Genomic DNA, 15,105 nt, shown 5'->3' with positions numbered 1-15,105 from the left:
CCATTTCTGCGGATAGTGACCTCTCTGCAAATTTATTCCGGAAAAGTTGTGATAGTGTTTGCCCATTTCAAACTGGAGAAAGTTGTAAATGGCTAGATACAGTGTGTGCACAGATGGGCAGTCAATTTACAGGATTGCGAGAAAACTATGATGCATTTGATCAACTTTCGATATTGTTATTGCATTTTTCTTTGTGAATTTAAAATATATATATATATATATATATATATATATATTTTATTTTTTTTATTTGGTTTATGTGTTTTGTTCTTTTTTTTTTTTTTTAATGATGAATTTTGGATTTTGATTTTTAAGCTAATGCAATTGATTTTTTTTTATTTTTTTTGCAGGTCGCATGAGAGCCAGTTATCAATTTGTCAATTTCTTCTCAAGAATTTACATTCTTATTTAAAAATTTACATTTCCCTTATTAAAAAACATGATTTTTTTTTTTTAATCAAAACATGAATTTTTTATTGAAAATATTTGTGATGTTAATGAAAAAAAATAAAAAAAATGCAAGAAAATAAATAAAATTCTAAAAGATTTTAAAGTCTAAAAACAAAAACAAAAAAAATGCAATCAAGAACTTTTAAAAAACAAATGCAATCAAGCTTGATTTTATTTCCTAATTTATCTACTTGAAAGTTTTAAGTTTTGTTTTGTTTTTTTTTTTTTTTTTTGAGCCATTTATGGATTAGACTTTCTAGAATGTTCATATCCAAATTTGCAAAATGTACCTGATTGTGCATGAGGACATGAAAAGTCATTTTGACCTTTAGATTTGCCGCAAAGATCTCTTGAAGAACGGATGAATGTCGTGGTGCAATCGCGTTTCGATACCATTCCTCAATGTAGTCCTTGTGCTCCAAAGAATGTTTAATCTGCATTCTAGATCCTTTGTCCATAAATGGTTAATATCGAATTTTTTTATATTTTTATAAAAATGATATGCAGCTAAATGATTTATGCATCTACATGCTTTAATCATGCATCTAGAAAAAACTGAAAAATGAACTCTAGACTGAAAGCTAGTTCCTATGCACACTTCCCCAGCAACAACATCAAAATGTTGAGGCAAATTAATTATCTATCATTTAATTGTCAACCTGGGGGTTTTGTAAAACTTGCGAAACGTGCGTGCACTGTATATGTTAGAAATTAACTTTCAATTTAGATCAATCTAGCTACGAAACCAAATAATGACAAACCAAATTCACCTATTCTAATTCAACAATCAACTCAAAAGAAATTATAGTACAATTATAGTACAACGTGCGAAATTGAAATCTTAATCTTTAAATCTTGCAGGAATTGAAAATCACACCACTCTTTCAGAAATGAAAGCAAAAATAATCATTCTTAACCTCTCACACAGGAAAAGATATGAAAGAAAAATAAAAACAATTTCTCTTAACTTCTAGGTATAAAACAAATAAAAACAATCGCTCTTAACCTCTAGGTAGAAAGCAAATAAAAACAATCACTCTTAACCTCTCACACAGGAAAAGATATGAAATCAATAAATCTTAATCTATGAAAAGAAGAAATCTTAATCTATGAAAAACAATAAATCTCACACATTATAGGCGGCCAATCCAAAAGCATGAGAGATGGCAAGTTGAGAGGCTCCGAGTGCAAGCATTACCAATCAAGGTGAACATCACTCATAAGCATGGTGCTAATTCTAAATTCCAATCGTAAGTAATCCTAACTTTCCACCTGAGTATCTGCAACTTTGCACATGCCTTTGAAAGGAGAAGGCTCTCCTATTTATACAAAACATAAGAAGCTCCCTCATTAATGGAGGTCCATTATTATCTCCTTAGATCCCTAGAAAATCTCATAGAGTTACAACTGAAATATGTAATGATGAGACACATATCCTCTTTGACCTTTATCCAAATCTTCTTCCATATCTTCAAGGAAATTAGAATTTGAGCATTGGAGTCCACATAAGGGTGCCTTGGAAGCTTCCAAATGACCTACACATGTCATGAAACTCAAGCCACTTTTAAGTATTAGCAGGTATGTCCATTTTCTAAGTTTTAACCATTTAATTCTCTTATAATACGAGAAATCATTAACTTTTGGAAAACACAAATGGAACCCATATAATTATGAAAATGGAGGCTAATGAAAGGTTATATGGTCATGGAGTTGCGACATGTGAGTCAAATGGTGGCGATAAAGGTGAAAGTGGATGATATTTTGAATACATTTTGGAGACTTTACAATAGTTGTTATTTCTTTCAACCAATTTATGACATTAAGAAAATATACATATGTGTGAAGAGAATGAACATCAAATTTCAGAGCTAGAATAAGAATGATATATAACACAAAATATTTTGCATAACTGTTGGAAGTTTGTCTAATGTTCGCAGAGAAAGAGACATTGTGAGAAGTTTCTATATGTTTGATTCCCGCCACCCCTCCCAAAGAAAGGGTACTTTGAGCGGCGCCGTCAAAGAAAGCCCATGATGATGTGATTATTTCTAGCATGCTAATGCAATAAACACACAAAGTACACTATACAAAAAGTTACCTCTAACCAAATCAAGTATTGGTTTTATTTTTAATCGAGATAAGAGAAAATGCAAGCACTAGGCTTTGTTCATGGCAGGCTATGAGAAAGAAGCTCCTCTCTCAACTAAACTCTCATGCACACTTCTCTATCTCCAATACAATGATGAATGATAAATAACCTCATTAAACTCCCAATCAATTCCCTTTAAATTCTTATAAGTCTTCCTACATTACCATCCATGAAGTAGTTAGGTTCCTCTAATGAAGACATTAATCATGTTTAAATAAACCACCGCTTCACAATCAAAACTAATTCATTAACCCAAGATATTAGGTTAAAAAAAACCATGAATATATGAATGTATACTCCTAAATGAGACTTCTACCAATTTTCAAGTTGTCTAAAAATTACAAAGGTCATGCTTATTTTTGTTCATGGAACAAGCACATGGTGTAGAATTTCCCACTGTAGATCAACATATTATGCAATATACTAAAGCAAAATACAAGATCTACTTCTACAACAAACTTTGCGGAAGCTTAATCGAATATGAACAAGATCAATAGAACAGATATAACTGACAAAGAGAAAGCAATCACACATGAACATAGAAGAATAATCCTGGGGAAAGTCTCAGCTTAAAACCCCAATCTCTGTAATATCATACAAGTGGAAAATAGTCGGGATTACAAAAAGAATTAGCTCACAAGCTATCTTGCTCTCTCTGCAATCCCTCTGCTGCTCATAGACTGTCAAAGGCTTCTCACAAACCTTCTCCTCTATCCTCCAAGCCTCCTATTTCCTTGCATAGCTTTTCCTGGGGTCAGTGCTTCCACTTGTGTGAATTCCCACCTCACACTGCTCACTTGGCTCAGAAATAACTGCACAAACCTGAAGGAGATAATTCCTTCTGCATGGATGAGTTTCCTTTATAGGAAAATTCCTCCAACTGATAGTACACTATCCTATCATCTGATCCCAACTGGGTCTCTGACTGAACTAACATGCATGAGTTATTTATGAGAGAATATTCAATTATCTGGAGAGCAGCAGTTACATGCATGCAAGCATTAACTAACTGAACTCATAATTAATTCTACAAACTGTTAGAACTAATCTAAATGGACTTGGCTCAGTTAACTGAGCCAACTAATTACAACTCAAAGTAAAACTCATCCTGATCTCCTTAATCAAGGGATAACTTCCTCAATTAATGGAGAAACTATTGTGTGTCTTCACATAGACTTCATGTTTGATTTTCTACAACTAATTAACTCATGGTGAATTAATTAATTATTTTACAAACAGTTGCTAAGATCAAATTCGAATTTTACTTCTCAATATTAGTTAAGGACTAACTAAAATTGGAATCCATCCCGAAATGATATTTATAGTAATGCTATTTTTAGCACTTCCTTTTTTCATTCCTTGTTGCTATGTCCAACACTGGTACCCGAAATGCTATTTATAGCAATGCTATTTTTAGCATTTCTTGTTGCCATTTTCAACACTCCCTCTCAACAAGAAAGGCATTCAACTCGAACTCGATCCTGAACCTTTGGAATGTTCTGCATGCAACACTTCTCCCAAGTGTTGTTGCTCCAGCAACTCTAGAAACAAAAAAAAAAAAAAAACTCCCAAATGACCTCCCTGTTGGGCTAGAAACATCCGCTGATGTTGAAGCTCCATCTGTCGCTGACAAGTGCTCCCTCTCTGACCTCTGAGCTGCTGCAACACTCCATGCATCTCGTACCATTGCACACTTCTCTGTGCCATCCTGCACTGGTGCAACACTCTTGTGCCTCTCGCATTGCTGCAGCTTGCTAGCTCTGCACAGTCTTGGGACTCCTGCATTGTAGCTCTCTCTACTGCTCCATTTGCATCTGTCTCTACCCACTCAGCCAGTCCTGCTACTCCTCGTCGGGGCTCCCATAGCAAGGTCTAATCAAAGAGGCTGGGTACCTCAAGGATCCTGCCCCTATTTCAGCCTTCTTGGGACTATCACTTCACATCGCCCCACCTCACACTTGGAGGTATGGCTGCATGTGATCCCTCTGCCCACTTGGCTCGAAATTTCCCCCTACTGGAGATCTCTGCATGAGTGAACACCTCCACTCATTCTCCTCTCGGCTTCTCCATTTGTGGCTGCTCCACAACCTCCTGAAGCTGCTTCACCAATTGTGGCTCCTTCGGTAATGTACTCTCCCTCTCAACCACCAAGTATCTAACCTTTTCCTTTCTCCTCAAGGCTTTGCATGCATCTTGTACCTCAAGTGCATATAGGTTCTTGGCTAGCAAACCAATCTGTTTCAACTTTCCTGCCATCAAGAATTTTTTTTGGAAAAAGAGTTGATTTTAAATCAACGATATCTCCCTCATCCGAACTCCAATTCAGCCGATTTTTTTTGAATTTGGGAATTTTTTGCAAGGAATCCAGATCTGTTATTTTCTTCTGAAAATTTTGCATAAAAATTTTTAGATCTGCTCTGCAAAATCGAGGCCCAATTTATTTATTTATTTTATTTTGATTTCTCTTCTTCGTATACCATTCACAGCTCTGATCACCTTTGCTTTGATGCCATGTAGAATTTTTCTACAAATCAGCTAGTTATGAACACAGATGAATACTCTGGGGAAAGCCTCAGCCTAAAACCCCAATCTCTGTAATATCATACAAGTGGAAAATAGTCCGGATTACAAAAAGAATCAGCTCACAAGCTATCCTACTCTCTCTGCAATCCCTCAGCTGTTCATAGATAGTCAAAGGCTTCTCACAAACCTTATCCTCTGTCCTCCAAGCCTCCTATTTCCTTGCGCAGTTTTTCCTGGGGTCCAATGCTTCCACTTGTGTGAATTCCCACCTCACACTGCTCACTTGGCTCAGAAATAACTGCACAAACCTGAAGGAGATAATTCCTTCTGCATGGATGAGTTTCATTTATAGGAAAATTTCTCCAACTAATAGTACACTGTCCCATCATCTAATCTCAACTAGGTCTCTAACTAAACCGACATGCATGAGTTATTTATGAGAGAATATTTAGTTATCTGGAGAGCAACAATTACATGCATGCAAGCATTAACTAATTGAACTCACAATTAATTCTACAAACTGTTAGAACTAATCTAACTGAACTTGACTCAGTTAACTGAGCCAAATAATTACAACTCATTCTGATCTCCTTAATCAATTGATAACTTCCTCAATCAATGGAGAAATTGTTGCATGGCTTCACATAGACTTCATGTTTGATTTTCTACAACTAATTAACTCATGGGGAATTAATTAATTATTTTACAAATAACTGCTAAGATCAAATTCGAATTTTACTTCTCAATTTTAATTCAGGGACTAACTAAAATTGGAACCCATCCCGAAATGCTATCCATAGAAATGCTATTTTTAGCACTTCCATTTTTCATTCCTTGTTGCTATGTCCAACACTGGTACCCGAAATGCTATTTTTAACATTTCTTGTTGCCATTTTCAACACATGGAAACAACTAAATATGATTTCAGTGGACTTTTTATTTAAACATCAGATATAACACTAAGATCAAAGTTGCAAAATCCACACCAATAAGTTTGTAGCATTGTCAAGCTTTTGTAGCCCAACAATGTAGAGGAAGACAAAAAGTATCTAAAAGGTGTAGTCCAAACATTGTAGAGAAAAACACATGTTTACTACCACTAAGGTTAAAATCATATGGACATCATCTCAAGGTCTACCTAATGCTACAAGATGGTGTGAATTCTTCATCTCAAGATCTACAATGTCCAAAATAGTGTGAATTCTTTTATAATCATAAAGCAAAATCCACGAAATAAGAAAATTCAAGTATGAACTCTTTTATATTCATAGAGCATCTTCATAAGAAAATTCAAACCCATGTTTAACTGCATTCAAAGAATAATTCTATCTTATTCAGAGTTATATATCATTTATCTATTGGCCAACCAAACAAGGTTCAATCTACTATTTTTTTATATACATTACATTATCTTGTTACTTTTTCTATTTATTTTGAAATAATATATTAAAATTTGTATATTCCACTTGTTATATAAACCATATGTAAATATTGTGAATCTTCTTGACTTTCTAAACATAACTAATACTTATCCAAGTTGATTTTGATATAAGATTTAGATAAATATAAACTAATTTTATTTATTGAGCTCATACTTACCAAAACCAAATTTAATTGAATCACATTGGTGTATTTTAAATCTTTATTTAAATGAATATGGTCTACTTTTTTTCTTAAACTTATGAACTTCCTTGTGCATATCAAATTTATATTTATATCTTAGCTATTATCAATTTTAAATGTACATATATTTAAAAATAATGTAAAACTATCCATTTAAAAATATTAATACAAATTATATAACTAAAACATTATAATTGTACAAATTTAATGATTTAGCAATTTTTTAACTTAAATTAATTTAAATATTTAACTAATTTTAAATTGACAATAAATGAGTGTACTGCTAAAACACTATTTACAATAGGTCACCAAATCAAATCTCCATAAATAATCCCAAGTACATATCCCTAAAATAATAATAATAATAATAATAATAATAATAATAAAATTATGACTTACCACTTACTCTTTCAAAAACACGTAACCAAACCCATCAACCTAACAACATACTCAATAGAGGAAAACATGAATAAATAAATGAAGGTAGGACCCCCTTTCAAATTCAATGATGCTTTGAGGAGGTTTTTGGTTTCTTCTTAGTTATGTTTTTCAATTAATTTTATATGAGTTTTTTTTAATTGTAATTTTGAATGGTGTAATTTGTAGTAGATTTGGAGTATGTCTTAAAATTACTTTTGCTTGGTTAAGAGCTAGTTTTTTTCAGATGTAAGGAACAGGCTTTAAGGACCACAAGTCAGGGAATTTTTAGTGCTCTGATTTTCTTTAAATAACATTGATGAGTCTGCCTGCATTAGGGGAACGTTGTCAGTAATGGTTGTCTTCATTGCTAATTCCACAACTAAATTATAATAAATTTCCTCATTATTTTAAAAAAAATTACAAAATTTAAATAAATTCATTTATACATTTACAAACCAATTTTAAAATCCAAAAATTTTAAAAATAAATTTATTTATATATATTTATAACCACCATCTAATAATATAATCATATAATTTAAATTGCATACATCACATAATCACTATGAAAAAATAAACAAACAACTATCCGAAAGTATAAACAAACAGTGTGAACAATGTTCATAGTTGTGAGAAATGTTTTTGATGATGATGACAGAGGGCACCTCCATGAGGTAGGCTTGGCAATTTTAAAATTGTCATATGATTTTGCTGCGAAGTTTAAAAGGATGAGAAAGCCTGGTGGGATGAGATCAAATGTGGTGCATATTTCACAACCAGAACGGCCCACCTCACAGACCATATTTCAGTTATATTTTTGTTTGATATTTTAATGGATGGCTTATAGATTAGGCAACCATCATGGGGGTTCCCGTGAATGGTAAGGGGATGCTACCGTGGATTTGTGGCAAGCGAGCGTAACTGCACCATGTCATCACATCTCACCGCCATGTCATCCGCCTCCACCACATCAGCAATGCCACGTCACTCCGTACACCCGTCACTTTCACATTTAATTCCATTTTCCCTCATATTTTCCCATTTACCCATAAAACCTCGTTCATTGTATTCACAGTTCACATTGTCTATTCAAGTTTGCACACATCCGTAGCACATTCACGTTCACCACCTGATAAATTTGGACTCCATCGTAATTCAACAACCTCTAGGTATTTATCCATTGTGTTATTTCCACTCAGTCCTTTAAAATGTTGAAGAAAGTTTCAATGTCCGGTTCTGTAACCCATATTCCCCTCATGGACACAGAAAAAGAAATTTTTGACCTTGTCTCCTCATTGAACCTGATGGAACTCTGCCAAAATATTTTAGCTGGTCAAGCAGACTCCCTTGTATATTTTGCAGCCGTAAGGATGACTCATACGAGGTTTGTCAAATGTCCAAGTTCAAATGTGACAGTGTGGAAAATTTGCAGAGCATAGTTGTTTCCATCAACATCAACAACAAAAGCGGGACCTTCTACAAACAATCCTTGTTATGAAACCAGCTCACAAAAAGATAGAAAAGATAGATAAACGCCTTCAAAATAAGTCTCTTCGAGGGGGAAACCTCCTTTACATTACACAAATGAACAATTCTTCGATGATACAAATGACAAGACCTCCTTTCTATATATAGTAGTCTAAGGGGTCATAATATAATCAGAGCCGGCATAACAATAATAATGTAAGGGCACAACAATAATAATAGTGGGCTTCTATGGGGCACAATAATAACAATGTGGGCACTACATGGGCACAACAATATAATAAGGGGGTTACACTAATAACAATTATGGGTTACACTAGTAGTGTAGGGACCTAACATGCCCCTCTCCTTCAAAAAGTGTTGTCATCAATGCTTGAGTAGTTCTTGATGCTTCTATATAAAATTCTCATCCTCCCATGTGGAATCTTCAACGGGTAAGTTCTTCCACTTGATGAGATACACTAAAATTGATCGATTGCGTAGCTGTCGGGTTCTTGTTTTCGTGACTGTTTCAAGTTCCAATATGATTTTCATTCCTCGTCAAGTTCCGACAATATTGTTTGAACTAGGAGCTTGTCACTTATAACCTTCTTTAAGCATGAAACATGGAAACCTGGGGGCACTCGGGAAGATGCATGAAACTCCAATTTGTATGCCATAGTACCAATCTGTTGCAGCACCTTGTAAGGACCATAGTAATTTGGTGATAATTTATTATCCTTCTTAGCTTGCTTGAGGGACATTTGTTTGTATAGTTGTATTCGTAAAAATACCCAGTCGCATATATCAAAACTTATTTCGTTGCAATGTTGATATGCTTGTTGTTTCATTCATTTTTGCGCCGAAAGTGAGGTTATCCTTTTTCTTCTTCATATGTCCTTCTATCTTGAGAGTTTGAGGAGTGGTAATTCCTGCCAATTCATTACAAGGTATGGTTGGATTCATTTCTTCTTTCTCTGGGTTGGTTCCTGGTGTATATCTTCTTATTTTGACGTTTCTTCATCCTTTTCTTCCTCCTCTTCACAATCAACGTAAAATAATTTCTTCTTAGCACACTTATGACCTTTAGTGTATTTTCTATCACAATTGTAACAAAGGTCGTTTTCTCCTTTTTCTTCCAATTGTTGTGGTGTAAACCTTGTAGGTTGTGGAAGGCTAGGAGCAACAACAGTTCCATCTTTATAATTATGAGTGGTAGGATTCCTTGTTGCCATAATTTTGCTTTCAATTTTTCTTTCCAACCTGAATTCCTTCTCCAATGAATTAGGTTTCCAAATACAAACCTCATGTCTAATAATATCCTTTAAAATCCCTATGAAGACATCAATCCTCTGCTTCTCTAGAATATGATTTACCCTTATATTCAATTTTTGGAATTCCTCAACGTGCTTTGCCATTGAACCCTTTTGTTTGAGATTTATCAATTGACTAAAGAAGGTGTTTCTCTTTGTATCCTCATAATGTGCTATCATTTCCTTTGTAAAAATTGACCAAGTGACAAGTGGTTTACGAGAAAAAAGCCCTTTATACCATAAAAATTGCTTCGGTTCTAAATATAAAGATGCAATACGTAACTTTTGTAACAGTTGCACATCATGTAGATCAAAATATTTTTCCATCTGTAGTATCCATGTTATGGGATCCTTTCCATCAAACATCCTCATATTGATATTTGGAATATGGTGGGTCTTCAATCCAATGTTAGATTCTATGAAATCATGATTAACATTTATTTTTTTCTCATCATGAGTTTGCTCTACTACCTTTTCGTCATTAGGAAGCCTTTCTTGTAGTAGCTTTGTCCCACCTTCCTTCAAACCTTCCCTGTCTTTCTTCAAATATTCCATGCCATTCTTCCAATATGCTTCCATACCATCGATATCAACTTCCATGGCATAGATAAAATTATTTATCTTAGCTTCTATCACATTCTTGAAATCATCGATCCAATTTTGATTACTAGGTGTTTCTATTTTCTTGATTCAATTCATTCTTTTTCTTGCTTTTAGCAGCTTGATCTTTAATCTATTGTATCTCTCAAAATTTCGGATCTCTAAGGTATGAACTTATGACCTGCACTATCCCTCTGTTTCCTCTTTCCAATGCCACTAGTCTGACTGAAATTGGATTCTCCAATAAAGAGTTATGCCCAATCTCCCAAGATGACTTGATTATACAATTTTTCAGTAGAGTGAACTTGCACGAAATGCCACGTGTCACTGTTTCGACCTTCAGTCTTGAAAACAATACAAAAAAAGGTACATTCTATTCTATTTCTATATCTTCTTACGAAATTTCAATCTTTTGCTCAGAGAGAAAGTTATGATGATTTTCCCCAGGTCACATGTTTGGGATGTAATTCAGGACCTTGTAGAAACCCTAAATTTCTTGAACTGTATCTCCAGACATATAGCTAAAAAAGATCTGAAATTTGGGCGTGAGCTTCACCATGATTGCGGCTCAAATGGGTTTTAATTTCATAGTCTGAGCCTTCGTAGAAATCAATATATAGCGAAAATTCCATGATGACCTATTTGCGATTAAATTTTGGAGCTTGCAAAAACCATAACTTCGTCAGATCATATCTATGAAAATATAGCATGACAAGATCTGAAATTTGGACCCGAGGTTCAGAATGATTTCATCTCAAATGGGTTTGTTTGTTATCTTTTGAAACGTTGCAAAAAAAATGTTATAGTGAAAATTCCATGAAGCCCTGTTTGGAGCAGCGAAACCCTAGTATCCAAAGCTCTGATACCAAATGTTATGAAACCAGCTCACAAAAAGATAGAAAAGATAGATAAATGCCTTCAAAATAAGCCTCTTCGAGGGGGAAACCTCCTTTACATTACACAAATGAACAATTCTTCGATGATACAAATGACAAGACCTCCTTTCGATATATAGGAGTCTAAGGGGTCGTAATATAATCAGAGCTGATATAACAATAATAATGTAAGGGAACAAAAATAACAATAGTGGGCTTCTATGGGGCACAATAATAACAATATGGGGACTACATGGCCACAACAATATAATAAGGTGGTTACAATAACAACAATAAGGGGTTACACTAGTAGTATAGGGACCTAACAAGCCTGCAGAGGGATCAAAAGTTATCCAATGAAAAATGGGTACTTGTTTATTTTATGAAATATTCCAAATAGTGTATTTGTAATATTCACACAATTTTGTTGTTAATTTTATAAGATTTTGAGTCGTAAAAAGGACCGAGTAGGACTTAAAGTAGTTTTAAGGTAGTTTTAGAAGTTTGTGACGGTTGACAGTTTTTATAACTGTCACCATTTAATGAAACTACAAAAGAGACTTTGGAGAACCATTTGGGGTTTGGAATTTTTGACTTCGGAAGTGAAATTTTCGGTGTAATGTTTCTATCTTTTTGGAGATTAAATAAAGCTTTCCAAGGTGATTCCAAATAATATTTGAAATTGATGTGTGTTCTTGTTCATTCTAAGTCATTTATTGTTCTTTCTTCTCTAGAAAAGAGTAATGAAGCTGTTGGTTGTTTTGAATAATACATATTTACTGAACTTACAATACCTGTAATCATTAAATTAAATAACCTTAATAGGTGCTCCTTTTTTCTATAAGTTCATTTTCTTATCTTTCATATTTTTCTACTAAGGTCTGAGACAAAAGATTTTGTAGTAAGTAGCCTTCTGTTCTGGGCCTTTTATCATTTCTTTCCATCACCCTGCTACAACCTTTGAATCATTTTCATTACCAGTGAGGCCATCTTGGAAAGTGTTTTTATCCCAAAGTTCCCTTCACATTACCTGTGAAACACACTTTTGAACTATCATAATGGGACAACAAATAAAATTCACTATCTTTTTGTATGGATGTCCTAGGCATTGACCTCTACTCAGCTAGGGGTTGTCTCTAGGGTTACAACATCTTTTGGGGCCGTTGTTGGGGAATGAAGAACGAAGTTATTTTTCCCTGGGTTTCTTTTGAAAAACATTTCTTTGTTTAGTGAGCAAAGAAAGTGTATTGCCTGAGATTTCTCATCAAGAGTGAGTAAAGATAGCAGCCCTGGCTCCTAGAAGGCCTCACACGAGGTCAGATATCTCATAGAAAAAAGCCTCAGTTTTCTATGATCCTAAAAACCTGGTTTCTTGAAGGGTTTGGAGAGAAAAGTCTCTAGCGACTCCAAGTCCCACTTTGTCACCCCCTGGTGCTAGTTCTTTGTCAAAATCCCCCAGAGGTCATCATCCAGAAGAAATCATAAAAATTATAGATTTTTTTGAAGGCACTTCAGTTTCACCTCAAGCCATCTTTCCTGAGCCTCCTCTTGAAGAGAGGTCCTTTGAGCCTATTTGATTTTCTTTTCCAATTATTTCAAAAGTTGAAGAAATAAAAAAAGTCAATTTCTTTGCTTCATACTAGCTTGTCCTTGCAATTTCTCAACTAGTTCCTATATATGTGGTTCCTCCTCCTCCTTTTGTAATGCAGGAAGGAAATCCCTCTGCTCCCCTCCAAAATAAAAACATGGAGATTTCAGGTTTTCTTTTGAATCGATATGCTCCTTTAAATTTTCCTCATCCCATGAATGTTATGCCACAGGATTATTTAAAGTTACTACCAAGATTCACAGGAGAGGATGAGATAATAACAAAAAACATGTGGCAATTTTCTGTGCTTTTGTAGAAAATTTGAATATGGAATATTTGGATGTGGTTATGAGGCTATTTGTATAATCATTGGATGGATAAGCAAGAAAATGGTTCAATACCATCCCAGCTAATTCAATCAATACATTGGAGGAATTGGAGAATTCTTTTGTACAAAGACGGGGAGAAAAGAAAGATCATGGATATTTCTTGACCGAGTTTAATGCAATAAAAAAGAAACCAGATGAAGGTGTGGTTGATTTCATCAAAAGGATCAATAAACTCTACAATAGTCTTCCTGTGGAAATAAAACCACCTCCTTTTGGTTCAAAAGTGGTATTTGCATGGGCATTTGAATCAGATTTTGGTTTTACCTTAAGGGAGAGACGATCTCCAACTTTAGATCAAATTCAAACTTATGCATTGGAGATTGAAGCCAATTTATTTGTCGTAGGGAAAATCAAACAAAAAGACGAAGTAGTCGACAAAAAGAAGGGAAATGAAGAAGCAAGGCCTTCTAATCAGCCAAAATATTTACATGAGAAAAATTTGGATGAGATGACAAAAGTCATGAGAAACCTATCTAACAAATTAGTGAAGTTGGAGCTTGACAATAAAATCATCCTAGACAGATTTAACAAGCACAAAATAAATTTTTTAATCCTCAATAAGGAGACCACCATTGCATATTATGCAGAAGGAAATGAAAGACCTTGATCAGGTTCATCCTCCATTGTAAATTGAAGATGAACCAGAAGAAGCAGTGGAAGAGACTCTCAGATTGTAGGAAAATCAATATTCTACTCTATCTGAAGAAGAAGAAGAAATTTTGAATGATGAGTATTTAAATCTTGAGCCTCAAATTGCATTAGATGATGAATATTAGAGGAAGTTTATAGATTTAATGCAGGAATAATTTCACAAGAAATATGATCTCAGATCAAGGAAAAGTCCGAGGACTCAAGAGCATGTAGAAGACCAGTCAAAACAGACAGCTTGACAATCTGTGCCAAAGATGGATGAAAAGGGGAAGCATCCTAGAACAATTCTAGTTCAGCAGGGAGAGACTTCTAGAATTCAACAACTTAAGGTGACACAGGAGAAACAGGCCCAAAATCTTGTAGTGAATCAACAAAATCTGCAAAAGGAGAAACCAACAGAGGAGGAGAAATCTAAAGTAGAAAATGAGGCTCATTTTTTCAATATTCAGAAAGAATTAGAGAATGTAAAAATACCTATTCCATTGTATGAGTTGGTGAAACAGTCTTCTTACAAAAAGCAGATTTTAGATTTTATTAATTTATCTCAAATCAATGATGCAACGAATACAGTCAATTTGTAGAGGAGAGGCCAGTGGTGATGTTTGGCCTTCATGTGGAAGAACATGATTCTTCAACCCCTCATTTTTATATCTCTCTCCTAATACATACTTTTATCCTTCACAATTGTATGTTGGATTCAAGGGCTTCTCACAATTTAATACCTCTCTCTGTGATGAAGTAGTTAAATATCCATATCACCAAACCATACAAGGATTTATGTTCCTTTGCTTACAAAAAAGTAAAGTGTGTTGGGCTTATTAAAGACCCTGTGGTCTCTCTGGCTCAAATTCCAGCTAAAAATATTGTGATGGATGTTGTAGTGGCAGATATTCCAACCCGTTTTGGAATGCTACTTTCAAGATCTGGGGGAGCTAAACTGGGAGGAGTACTGAAGATGGACTTTACTTATTTTATGATTCTGGTCTTCAGTGGAGAAGAAAGAAGACTATATAGAGAGTCAAGGTTTGTAAATAATATCACAAAGGAAGGTTCGAGTAATT

Source organism: Pinus tabuliformis, chromosome 6, assembly GCF_031772625.1.
Source record: "Pinus tabuliformis cultivar Carrire ecotype Pingquan chromosome 6, CPIR1, whole genome shotgun sequence".
Classification (NCBI taxonomy): domain Eukaryota; kingdom Viridiplantae; phylum Streptophyta; class Pinopsida; order Pinales; family Pinaceae; genus Pinus; species Pinus tabuliformis.
Note: the sequence above shows the minus strand (reverse complement) of the source record.